General features: G+C 44.7%; 1 protein-coding gene across 3 annotated transcripts in view; it reads left to right on the top strand.

Moving 5' to 3' along the window:
• Positions 1-2056: 2056 nt before the first annotated feature.
• Positions 2057-13420, top strand: part of PTPRA (protein tyrosine phosphatase receptor type A) — a 192976-nt gene continuing 181612 nt past the window's right edge. For all 3 annotated transcript variants that reach the window (XM_056553501.1, XM_056553503.1, XM_056553495.1), the window contains exon 1: positions 2057-2529. The gene's annotated coding sequence lies outside the window, so the exon portion shown is untranslated. The remainder of the gene's footprint in view (positions 2530-13420) is intronic.

Below are 13420 nucleotides of genomic sequence, written 5' to 3'. Positions count from 1 at the left end.
AAAGTTACAAAACTGTGTTTATTCTTCAATTTTGTCTCACAGTTATTATTTTTTTTCCAATTTCTGGGTAAAATGAAGAATTGGTGGTGCAAAAAATAAGCCATCATATGGATTTTTAGGTGCAAAATTTAAAGAGTTATGATTTTTTAAAGGTAAGGAGGAAAAATCGAAAATGCAAAAACGGAAAAACCCCAGGGGTACTCTTTTTTTTAAATCAACTGGTGCCAGAAAGTTAAACAGAATTGTAAATTACGTCTATTTAAAAATCTTAATCCTTCCAGTACTTATTAGCTGCTGAATACTACAGAGGAAATTCTTTTCTTTTTGGAACACAGTGCTCTCTGCTGACATCTCTGTCCAATTTAGGAACTGTCCAGAGCAGCATATGTTTGCTATGGGGATTTTCTCCTACTCTGGACAGTTCCTAAAATGGACAGAGATGTCAGCAGAGAGCACTGTGCTCGTGATGTCAGCAGAGAGCTCTGTGTTCCAAAAAGAAAAGAATTTCCTCTGTAGTATTCAGCAGCTAATAAGTACTGGAAGGATTAAGATTTTTTTAATAGAAGTAGTTTACAATTCTGTTTAACTTTCTGGCACCAGTTGATAAAAAAAAAAAAAAAAATACGTTTTCCACCGGAGTACCCCTTTAATGGGTTAAAACTAGTAAATTATAGAAAATACCTATCTATGTTGGGTATCACTGTAATCGTACTGACCTGAAGAATCAAGACAACATATCTGTTTGACCGTACATGTTGTAAAATAAAAAATTAAATAAAAATAAAAAACACCCTACAATTCTTAGAAAGGCAGTCAAGGCATGCTGGGAGTTGTAGTTTTGAAACAGCTGGAGAGCCGCTGATTGGAAAAAACTTCTATAATGCGTCCTATGACATATAATTGTGCACATGGAGCTAAATGCATGGTATAGAGCAGTGCTTTCCAAAGAGTGTGCCTCCAGCTGTTGCAAAACTACAACTCCCAGCATGCCCGGACAGCCAAAGGCTGTCCGGGCATGCTAGGAGTTGTAGTTTTGCAACAGCTGAAGGTACACTGTTTGGAAAACACTAGTATAAGGCATCAATGGATGAATATAGAGACAGCCTGCAGTTCCAGGTGCTGCCAGGAGTGAAAGGGGGCGCACCTGTAATTGCCATTGATTGCCAGCAGGGGTGTTAATCCCCTAATACACACATCAAGGCAATAATAAGGCAGAATAGACTGGATCCAGTGTGGGGCTGAGAGGAGCAAACAATGCGGGGATTGTGACAGGATGCTTGGCCTCCTGCGATGTGTGGGAGTGCAGCCGGGGTCGGGGGGCGTGGCCAGAGGAGTGATTGACAGGAGCACAGCTGGAGCCAGGGGAGGGGGCGTGGTCGGGAATGAAGGCTTGGCGCGCTATGGAGGGGGCGTGGTCCAGGCGGGTGATTGTCAGCGAGGGGGCGCGGTCTGGAGTGACTGCACAGCGCGCTTGTTGCTGAGGAGGGGGCGTGGTATTTGTGAGTGATTGTCAGGGAGGGGGCGTGGTTTGGAGTGACTGCACAGCGCGCTTGTTGCTGAGGAGGGGGCGTGGCATTTGTGAGTGATTGTCAGGGAGGGGGCGTGGTTTTGAGTGACTGCACAGCGCGCTTGTTGCTGAGGAGGGGGCGTGGCATTTGTGAGTGATTGTCAGGGAGGGGGCGTGGTTTGGAGTGACTGCACAGCGCGCTTGTTGCTGAGGAGGGGGCGCGGCATTTGGGAGTGATTTTCAGGGAGGGGGCGTGGTTTGGAGTGACTGCACAGCGCGCTTGTTGCCGAGGAGGGGGCGTGGCATTTGTGAATGATTGTCAGGGAGGGGGCGTGGTCTGGAGTGACCGCACGGTGGTATTGCTGCAGAGGGGGGCGCGGCTTGTGCGATTGATTCCCAGGAAAGGGGCGCGGCCTGTGCGGGTAAATGTCAGAGAGGAGGCGTGACATGTGCAGGATTGGCATGGAAGAGGCGCGGCCTGTGCGGGTTTATGAGTGGAGGGGCGTGGCCTTGTGCGGGTGATCACCAGGCAGGAGGCGTGGCCCGGAGTAATGATTGACAGGCGCTGCTCCCAGGACTCCGGGTTTGCTGTGTGCACGGTCTTGCTGCTTCCCTCCCTCCCTCTCTCTATGCACAGGCATCATGGCGGATCACACAGGGCTCTAGCAAGCACACCCTCCTGGATACCCCCTTCCCACCCTACCCCACGGGCCCTAGTGGGGGCGCAGGGCCACCATGAGGCTGCACTGAGCTCCCTGTGCTGCCAGGATTCGGCTGTTGCTGTGGTTGCAGCCGCCTCTCGCCCTCCCTCAGCTGGATTGTAACTTCTGTTGGACGAGACCGCATAAACACCACCCTGGAGGGAGGAAAACAAGCCGTCCCTGGATCCCTGCACTAGATCACCGGATCCCTGGATCCTATCACCACCCAGTGCATTGGATTGCTGCACCTCAAGCCCATTGCCCCCCGATACTTGGTCGTTTGCAGCAGATCACCGGATCCCTGGATCCCTGCACCCGGGGGTAAGCAGCTGAGCAGACGCAACATTTCTGGATCTGATGTGATTTTATTTATTTTGCCCATCCCCTTGTTTACCTCCCAAGTATTGCAGGGGCCCGTGTCATGGAGCTGCAGGGGGAGTAATGGGTTAACTGGTCCTGTGGGGGGTGCAGAGTCCAGCAGTGATCATGGCTGTGAACAGATCTGCGCTATCGCATGTATGACAGTGTAGAGCAGTGGTCTCCAACCTGCGAGCCTCCAGATGTGGTGGCAAAACTACAACTCCCAGCATGCCCGGACAGCCGTTGGCTGTCCGGGCATGCTGGGAGTTGTAGTCTTGCCACATCTGGAGGTCCGCAGGTTGGAAACCACTGGTGTAGAGGATGTGTCTGGATGCGGCTGTGTATTATACAGTGGATAGATTTATGTCCCTTTTATTATTTCGTTTTGTCTATTTAGGAATCTGTCTGTATCATCTATAGAAACATAGAATGTGTCGGCAGATAAGAACCATTTGGCCCATCTAGTCTGCCCAATAATCTGAATCCGATCAATAGTCCCTGGTCCTATCTTATATGAAGGATAACCTTATACCTATCCCTATCTTATATGAAGGATAACCTTATACCTATCCCTATCTTATACGAAGGACAGCCTTATGCCTATCCCTATCTTATATGAAGGATAGCCTTATGTCTATCTCTATCTTATATGAAGGATAGCCTTATGCCTATCTCTATCTTATATGAAGGATAGCCTTATACCTATCTCTATCTTATACGAAGGATAGCCTTATACCTATCTCTATCTTATATGAAGGATAGCCTTATGCTTATCCCTATCTTAAATGAAGGATAGCCTTATACCTATCCCTATCTTATATGAAGGATAGCCTTGTGCCTATCTCTATCTTATAGGAAGGATAGCCTTATGCTTATCCCTATCTTATATGAAGGATAGCCTTATGTTTATCCCTATCATATATGAAGGATAGCCTTATGCTTATCCCTATCTTATATGAAGGATAGCCTTATGCTTATCCCTATCTTATATGAAGGATAGCCTTATACCTTTCTCTATCTTATATGAAGGATAGCCTTATGCTTATCCCTATCTTATATGAAGGATAGCCTTATGCTTATCCCTATCTTATATGAAGGATAGCCTTATGCTTATCCCTATCTTATATGAAGGATAGCCTTATGCTTATCCCTATCTTATATGAAGGATAGCCTTATGCTTATCCCTATCTTATATGAAGGATAGCCTTATGCTTATCCCTATCTTATATGAAGGATAGCCTTATGCTTATCCCTATCTTATATGAAGGATAGCCTTATGCTTATCCCTATCTTATATGAAGGATAGCCTTATACCTTTCTCTATCTTATATGAAGGATAGCCTTATACTTATCCCATACATGTTTAAACTCCTTTACTGTATTTGCAGCGACCACTTCTGCAGGAAGGCTATTCCATGCATCCATTACTCTCTCAGTAAAGTAATACCTCCTGATATTACTGAAGAAACCTTTCCCCTCTAATATAAATCTATGTCCTCTTGTAGTTTTTTCTTTTAAATCTCCTCTCCTCCTTTACCGTGTTGATTCCCTTTTATATATAAAGTCTCTATCATATCCCCTCTGTCTCTTCTTTCTTCTATACATATTAAGGTCCTTTAACCTTTCCTGGTAAGTTTTATCCTGCAATCCATGTACTAGTTTAGTATCTTCTCTGAACTCTCTCTGGAGTATCTATATCCTTCTGGAGATACGGCCTCCAGTACTCAAAGTGAGGTCTCACCAGTGTTCTGTACAGCGGGATGAGTACTTCTCTCTTTCTACTGCTTATACCTCTCCCTATACATCCATGAGCACTTCTCTCTTTCTACTGCTTATACCTCTCCCTATACATCCATGAGCACTTCTCTCTACTGCTTATACCTCTCCCTATACATCCATGAGCACTTCTCTCTACTGCTTATACCTCTCCCTATACATCCATGAGCACTTCTCTCTACTGCTTATACCTCTCCCTATACATCCAAGCATTCTGCTAGCATTTCCTGCTGCTCTATTACATTGTCTTCCTACCTTTAAGTCTTCTGAAATAATTTCTCCTAAATCCCTTTCCTCAGATACTGAGGTCAGGGCTGTGTCAAATAATCTATACTCTGCTGAGGGTTTTTACGCCCCAGGTGCATTATCTTGTACTTATCCACATTAAATTTCAGTTGCCAGAGTTCTGACCATTCTTCTAGTTCTCCTAAATTCTTTTCCATTTGGCGGATCCCTCCAGGAACATCAACCCTGTTACATATCTTTGTGTCATCAGCAAAAAGACCAATACCTTACCATCGAGACCTTCTGTAATATCACTAATGAAGATATTAAACAATATTGGTCCCAGTACAGATCCCTGAGGTATCCCATTGGTGACAAGACCTTGCTCTGAATATTCTCCATTGACTACAACCCTCTGTTGTCTGTCACTCAGCCACTGCCTAATCCACTCAACAATATGGGAGTCCAAGCTCAATGACTGCAGTTTATTGATAAGTCTTCTATGTGGGACAGTGTCAAAAGCCTCACTAAAATCTAGATATGCGATGTCTCCTGCCCCTCTGCCATCTATTATTTTAGTCACCCAATCAAAAAAAAAATAATTGTTTGACATGATCTCCCTGACGTAAACCCATGTTTTTCATCTTGCAATCCATGGGATTTTAGATGTTCTACAATCCTATCATTTAGTAGGGTTTCCATTAATTTCCCCACTATTGATGTCAGACTTACTGGCCTATAGTTGCTTGATTCCTCCCTACTACCTTTCTTGTGAATGGACATTTGCTAATTTCCAATCTTCCGGGACGACTCCTGTTACCAGTGATTGGTTAAATAAATCTGTTAACGGTTTTGCTAGCTCACCACTAAGCTCTCTTAATAATTTTGGGTTTATCCCATCAGGCCCCTGTGACTTATTTGTCTTCACTTTAGTTAGCAAACGTAGAACCTCTTCCTCTGTAAAGACACATGCATCAAACGATTCATTAGTCTTCCTTCTTAATGGAGGTCCTTTTCCTTCTTTTTCTTCTGTAAAAACTGAACAGAAGAATTCATTAAGACAGTCGGCTAGCCCTTTATTCTCTTCTACATACCTTCCTTCCTTTTTTAATTTAGTTATTCCTTGATTTAATTTCCTTTATCATTTATATATCTGAAGAATGTCTTATCCCATTTTTTCACAGACTGAGAGAGTTTTTCTTCTGCCTGTGCTTTAGAAGTTCTTATAACTTGCTTGGCCTCTCTCTGCCTAGTCTTGTAGATTTCCCTTTCTTTACTGCTGTTTTTTTTTTTTTTTTTAATTACTAAATGCTAGCTTTTTGTGTTTTTTTTTTTTTTTTTTTGTTAATGATTTTGGCCACTTCTGCCGAGTACCACAGTGGTCTCTTCCTTTTTTCTGCTTTTACTGACAAGTCTCGTGCAATTTTCTGTTATCTTCAATAACGTGTCTTTTAAGTAGTCCTATTTTTTCTGGACTCCATGTAATCCTTTCCAGTCTGATAGGGACTCATTTATGACTAATCTCCTTTTCATCTATGTATGTATCTAGGTAACTACTATCTATCATTTTATATCTATGTATTAGCTATCTCTCCTATGTAGCTACGGATTATCTCTCTCTCTCTCTCGTGTGTGTATCACTTTGTTATATCTATCCTGTATGGCAGTGTTTCCCTACCAGGTTGCCTCTCTTGCAAAAACTACAACTCCCAGCATGCCCGGACAGCTTTTGGCTGTCCGGGCATGCTGGGAGTGGTAGTTTTGCAACAGCTGGAATCACCCTGGTTGGGAAACACAGCTCTCTGTAATGTATGTTATCACACACCTATGTGCTCATGTTGCTCTATAATGCTGGAGGTTCCACTTATAGGTCAGGGAAAGTGCTGGGATCCTGCATGTCAACAAGCCCCATCTCTCCTCCTCCCTTGGACCAGGCCTGGGCTCAGTTAACCCCATTACTCTCTCTCTTTCTCTTTCCTTTTCGGATTGCAGGAGCTGATCCCTGGGGGCCATTTGCAGTGACGCCCTGTTTTCAGTCTGCACATTTTTCTTCCTTTTACTTCATTCTTTTGTTTGTTTTTCATGTTTTTTCCCCCCTCTATTAAACTGTTCCATGTGGCGTCACCATCCATAAAATGTTAAAGGCCACTTCCCGGAAGAATGAGGATGATGATGCTGCCACCAGGGCTGGACAAGCCTACTCAGTAATGCTATTAGTAATAGGGCATTGCATAGCTAGTTAGCTTTGCCTTTCAGGAGCTTGATAAAGCTGTGTGAACAATAGGATTGATCTCATGTCTCCTAGAGGACTTTACAAGCTTCTTGAATAGCCGTGCTGCATAGTTATGTATTAATGTAGTAGGGGATTACATCATAATTAGCTTTGCTTTTCAGGAGCTTGGTAAAGCTCAGTGATGACCAATAGGATTGCTTGGATGTCTCTGAGAGGGCTTGTTGCACAGGCTTCTTGGATAGCAGTGCTACATAGTTATGTATTAATATAGAAGTAGGGGATTGCATTGTGTCATAACTAGTTAGCATCACCTTTCAGAAACTTGATAAAGCTGAGTGGTGACTAATAGGATGTCTCCCAGATGACTTGTTGCACAAGCTTCTTGGATAGCAGTGTTGCATAGTTATGTATTAATATAGTAGTAAGAGATTGCATAGTGTCATAACTACCTTAGTTAGCTTTACCATTCAGGTGATTGAAAAAGCTGGGTGACAACCTATATGATCCACTTTAGTCCCAGAAGAATTTTTGCTTGGCTTCCTTGTATCTTGAATAGCAATTACATATATATACCGTAACTATTAGCAAGGGGGTTGAATTATTACATAACCAAGTTAGCTTTGCCTTTCAGGAGCATGAAAAAGCTGCATGTCCCTTTTTGTTAAGGCTGCAATGGTGGCCCTAAGATCTCCAGGACTTTTTGTTAGAGATGTCTTCATCTTTGTGTTTAATTGCTTGATCACTTCTTACCACAACCGTGTCGCAATATGTGAAGAGGAAATTATAGAATACTTATTTACGATTTTAGCTTTTTCAGTGATCTTTAACCTGGGGGCCTCCAGCTGTTGCAAAACTACAACTCCCATCATGCCCAGACAGTCATTGACGGTCTGGGCATGCTGGAAGTTGTAGTTTTGCAACAGCCGGAGGTCTAAAGTTTGCAGACTTAGGCCCCTTTTAACTCCCAACTAACATCTGGCCGCAGCGTTATTAGCCCAAAAAACACCATGGAGTGCTTGGGGGTAATAAGGTCATTATCTGGCGACCCCCCCCCCCCCCCCCCCCATTGAGAGGATGTCCATTATGAAAATCATCTAAAAGGGCTCCATGTTGTCCATAGCAACCAGTCAGAGACCATAAGTCATTGCAGAACTCTGGTTGCTATGGGCAACAAAGACCACCTTCTTGGTTATAGTCTTAAGACATGGGCCCTGTCGAGGTGTTTATGTTTCTGCTGTGTGGAGCCCTAAAGGACCCCCATCCCAGAATTATGAGCAAGAGACCCCACCACAGCTTGTTGCTAGGCAGAGATTCCATAAGCGTGTTCATACTGGTTAGAAACTTTTTTTTTTTTTTTTTTAATTTATCATTATTTAAAAAAAAAAAAAAAAAAAAAAAACATTTTATTTATTTATTTATATATATATATATATATATATATATATATATATATATATATATATATAAATTTTTTTTTATTTTTTTAATTTCCTTTTGGAATAACATCCATGTCTAAACACAAGGAATTTTAGGTGTGGATTTAAAAAAAAAAAAAAAAAAAAAAAAAAAAGTAATTTCAAAAAATTTGCATGGTTGACATGGTTTTTGAAAGGATTTTTAAAACAGCATGCTAGTGATTGTAGTACCCCACATGATTTTGAACAGAAAAAAAACTAAAAAAATGAAAAACTTTGTGAAATCTCCTATTGACTTCAATGGGAAAACAAAGTGTCAGGAATTGACGTGAAGTGAAATCCATCGACTCAGAACCCCCGGCCAATGTTTCCCTCGCCATGTTTAAATTTAAAGGGATTGTCAGGTGATAAACATAAGATAGTAGATAAGGGTCTAAGGGGGGATCCCATCGCTGGGACCCGCCATAATCTCCAGAACAGGGCCACGACTCGACAGACGCGCCATTCTTTTCTATGGGAGCGCCGGAGAAACCCAATAGCCATGCTTGGAGGACACATCCGGTGCTCCTGTAGAAATGAATAAATGATGTGATGTCTGACGCTCCAGGATTCGCGAGAGCCAGTGCCCTCATACTGGAGATCCTGAGGGGGTCCCAGAGGACACATCCTGTGATTTTTAAGGTGCCATGTTCGGGGTCCTTTCCAAGGATTGTGTCCATGTAAATGTGGCAAAAAAAGTATAAAAAAAATAAATAAATAAATAAATGTGTGTATATGTATATGTGTATATATATATATATATATATATATATATATATATATATATATATATATATATATATATATATATATATTGGGGATCGACCGATATCGTTTTTTTAGGACCGATACCGATAATCGGTGGAGGTTAGGGCCGATAGCCGATAACTTATACCGATATTCCGGTATAAGTTATCGGCTATTTAACCCCCTGCGACACCGCTGCAGATCATCGATTTAAAGCGGGCGCTTTAAATCAATGATCTGCAGTGGCTTTTGCGGGGCCATAGGCCGCCGCCGCCACCACCCGCTTCTCTCCCCTACCTGTCAGGGTGGTCCGGGCCATCCATCCATCGTTCCTGTAGTGTCCGTGGGCGTTCCGGGTGAATAGTGAACCGGTTGGGCTGTCCTTCTTCTCCGGCGGTCATCTTCTCCACTCCCGGCAGGCTCCGGCCTATTACGCTGCATAGACGCCACTGCGCAGTGACGCCCGTGCGCAGCGACGCACCTGACGTCACGGCGTAGCGGCGTCTATGCAGCGTACTAGGCCGAAGCATGCCCGGAGTGGAGAAGATGACCGCCAGAGAAGATTGACAGCCCGGACCGGTTCACCCTCCACCCGGAACGCCCCCGGACACTACAGGAAGGATGGATGGCCGGACCACCCCCATTACGGGTAAGTTTAATTTTTTTTATTGACTCGGAGGGTGGGGGAGGGGCCCGACCGGTATAGCGGTATGGGCAAAAATCCATACCGGTATACCGCCCAGCATCACGGTGGCGGGTGCGACGCGGTGGGTCGGGGGGGTGGGGGGGTGGCTTTCGCGGTGCGGTGGGGGAGGTGCGGGAGGCGGGCATTATCGGCTGATCGGCAAGGTAATTGCCGATACCGATAATGCCCAAAATCGTGATTATCGGCCATACCGATAATCGCTCGATCCCTACAAGATACTGCAACTACCGATGATTTTGCTTAATATATATATTATAGAGATTAGTTAGGAGTAGCCGTATTAGTCCAGATGATTTTGCTATATATATTCTAAAAAATAAAAATGTATATTCTCTTTATAGATCTCCATAAATCACGGGACCATTACATTGCGTCTCTTGGTCTTGTGTGATGGTAAAATGTTCCCAGGCCTCTCAGACTATGTTCACACTCCATTTATGGCTGAAACAAAAAAACAGTTTGTCGTAATTTACCCCGAAACGAACAATTTTTACAGTGTGTGTGAACAAGGCATAATGTGAAGGACTGGGTAGTCTGTCTATGCCAGTGGTCTTCAAACTGTGGACCTCCAGCTGTTGCAAAACTACAACTCCAAGCATGCACGCATGCTGGGAGTTATAGTTTTGCAACAGCTGGAGGTCCGCAGTTTGGAGACCTTGGGGTCTCGGCTCCCTAAGGCACAGGTATCCGGTTGGCTTGATAAAGATGGTATTTACGTATTTCTTGGCGCAGGATTCCAGAGTCATTGTTGTCTATGGATTCCGTTTGGGAGTAGATAAGAAGAGTCGATCGCTTTGTGGTATAATGAGGAAGAAGAGTCATAAAGCGTTCGCTGCTGCAACTGAGTCACCGCATTTATCTGTTGTAAGAATTTCATTCCAGCAGTTGAGTAACCTGCGGTCCCCGCTGCGAGGCATTGCGAGAGATGTAGGTTCCCGTGGGTGCTGCTTCTCCATGGCAAACGCATAGAAGTGCAACCTGTCGGACTACAATCCCCAGTGACCATTACCAATGATCCTGTAAAGAAATGTAGAATGTGGTGTTGCCCATAGCAAGTATTCCGCCATACCGGTAACTGGTTGCTATGGGCAATAGAACATCATAGAACACAATCAGAGAACATTCTTGTCCAGGCGGCGGACGCTGAAGCGGAGACTGCGCTCTCTGTACCACAACCCATAATGCACCTGAGACATCCTGAGGTTTTTTTTTTTTACAGAATGTAAAGCGGTCCGTACAGCCGATGTTTCAGATGGTGCTTCTCAGAGCTGAGGGTTTGTTACAGTTATTGCCCATTCTAAGCAGAATCTGCTTTCAGCAGAGATCAATGAGATACTGCTGGCCAGCGCGCACCATAGCGGAACTTCAACACCGATCCGGATTGCGTCGAAAGTTTTTTATTTTTTTTTAAGAAAATCCCATTCGTTAATTTGGACTCTTAATTTGGACTCTTAATTTGGACTCTTAATTTGGACTCTTAATTTGGACTCTTAATTTGGACTCTTAATTTGGACTCTTAATTTGGACTCTTAATTTGGACTCAATTCTGCTCAAAATAAGCGTGGGGCGGATCCGCGGAGGAAATTCCTTGCTGAACTTACTCAAAGTACATGGGCCCTTATTAAGACAGAATTTAGTCCGGCAGCCACACCAATCTCTCTCTCCTGCCCTGTTAATTTGCTACAATGTATCGGTGCAGGTAAAATGTAATAGCCTGGAGGCCACACTCGACTAGACACAATGGTATTATATGGGTTAATCTAGGCCCCGGTCACATCAATGTTATAGCCTCAGAATCTGGCAGGTATCCAGAACAAAATAGCGCAGCATGCAAGCGGCTTAATCCAGGAAAATATGCTGGATGACATAACAGAAACCCAGCGTTCTCCATTATAGTCCCTGCGTTATCGTTTGCGGGATGTGTCACCGCCATCCCGTAACTCCGATCACACTCCGGCAGCAGGATATCTGCTTAAATCTGCCGCCAGATTTGTAGCCGGAGGCTGCAGCGATCAGGATACAGATTATTTTTTTTTCTTTCATAGACTTGCATGGGACTCCAGGCAAATCCTGATCCCTTTTTAGTTTCGGGCCTATGGAGTTGTCAGAAGATTTAAACAGCTATAATCCTGCCGCCACAGCAGCAGCATCATTGGAGTTACACTTTAATGTAGATTTGGACAATTCCTTGGGCTGAGTTCATATCTGATTTGGACGCGGTCAGGGGCTTCTGTTGCAGATTTCATTCCTTTTATTTATTTTTATTCTCTATTGACTGAGCAGATGTATGGAAATATAGCGTTACTTAAAGGGGTACTCCGCCCCTAGACATCTTATACCCTGACCAAAGGATAGGGGAGAAGATGTCAGATCTCTCTTGCAGCACCCCTGTTCCAAGGATCGCTCGGTGGCTGATTACTGGCGATACAGGGGACGGAGTATCAATGGAGTCACAGCTCCGCCCCCTCGTGACATCACGCCCTGGATAGGGGATAAGATGTCTAGGGGTGCAGTACCTGTTTAAGATGTTCCAGAAACAAAATCCAAAACTCTTGGTGGATTTTACCTTTTGCAAAGCAAATATATGGCGTGCCATGCACCGTACGTCTGGGGTGCCGCAGCAGAGATCGCGGGGTCCCCATCGGCAGTACCCCTGCGATCAGATATAAGATGTCTAAGGACAGAGTACCCCTTTAAGCTCATAGCTGCCATCCTGGTGGCTTTGTGTCTGTCAGTTTTTTGTCTTTTCAGGATTTTCACCTCTTTTTGCAGAACTAAAATGCACTCATTTTACACCACCCTCATCCCAATTTGAGGAAGTGGTCTCTGAAGTGTAAACCTCTGGTAATGCGGCGTGCCGTATTGTCCCCTGTGTAAACTGTCTACAGTTGTTACTATTTGGCGGTGACGCTTCCATCAACTGTCGAGTGGTCTCTCCTGGGTGTTGGCGTTCGTTGACAGTTGTGGTTTGTAAAGCTTAAAGGGGTACTCCGCCCCTAGACATCTTATCCCCTATCCAAAGGATAGGGGATAAGATGTCAGATCGCCGCGGTCCCGCTGCTGGGGACCCCTGGGATCGCTGCTGCAGCACCCCGCTATCATTACTGCGCAGAGAGAGATCGCTCTGCACGTAATGACGGGCGATACAGGGGCCGGAGCATCGTTACGTCACGGCTCCTCCCCTCGTGACGTCACGGCACGCCCCCATCAATACAAGTCTATGGGAGGGGTGTGGCTAACATCACACCCCCTGCCATAGACTTGCATTAAGGGGACGGGCCGTGATGTCATGAGGGGTGGAGCCATGACCTCACGCAGCTCCGGCCCCTGTATCGCCCGTCATTACGCACAGAGCGAACTCGCTCTGCGCAGTAATGATGGCGGGGTGCCGCAGTGGCGATCCCCGGGGTCCCCAGCAGCGGGACCGCGGCGATCTGACATCTTATCCCCTATCCTTTTGGATAGGGGATAAGATGCCAGGGGAGGAGTACCCCTTTAAATGGGCACTGTCAGATTCAAAAACATTTGATATGTTGTAAAGCATGCAAAACCAATAGGTGTTGCAATTGCTCTCATTAGAAAATGTTCAGTATTTCATACTGAAAAAGCCAGTCAAACAACTGCCCCCCCCCCCCCCCCTGTCGGCTTGGACACATACTAGTCCTGCTGTGTCCATGCATCTTGGACACATTTCCTTGATTGACAGCTGAG

This window comes from Hyla sarda, chromosome 1 (assembly GCF_029499605.1).
Source record: "Hyla sarda isolate aHylSar1 chromosome 1, aHylSar1.hap1, whole genome shotgun sequence".
Lineage (NCBI taxonomy): Eukaryota > Metazoa > Chordata > Amphibia > Anura > Hylidae > Hyla > Hyla sarda.
Note: the sequence above shows the minus strand (reverse complement) of the source record. Positions and strands in the feature narration are given on the sequence as shown.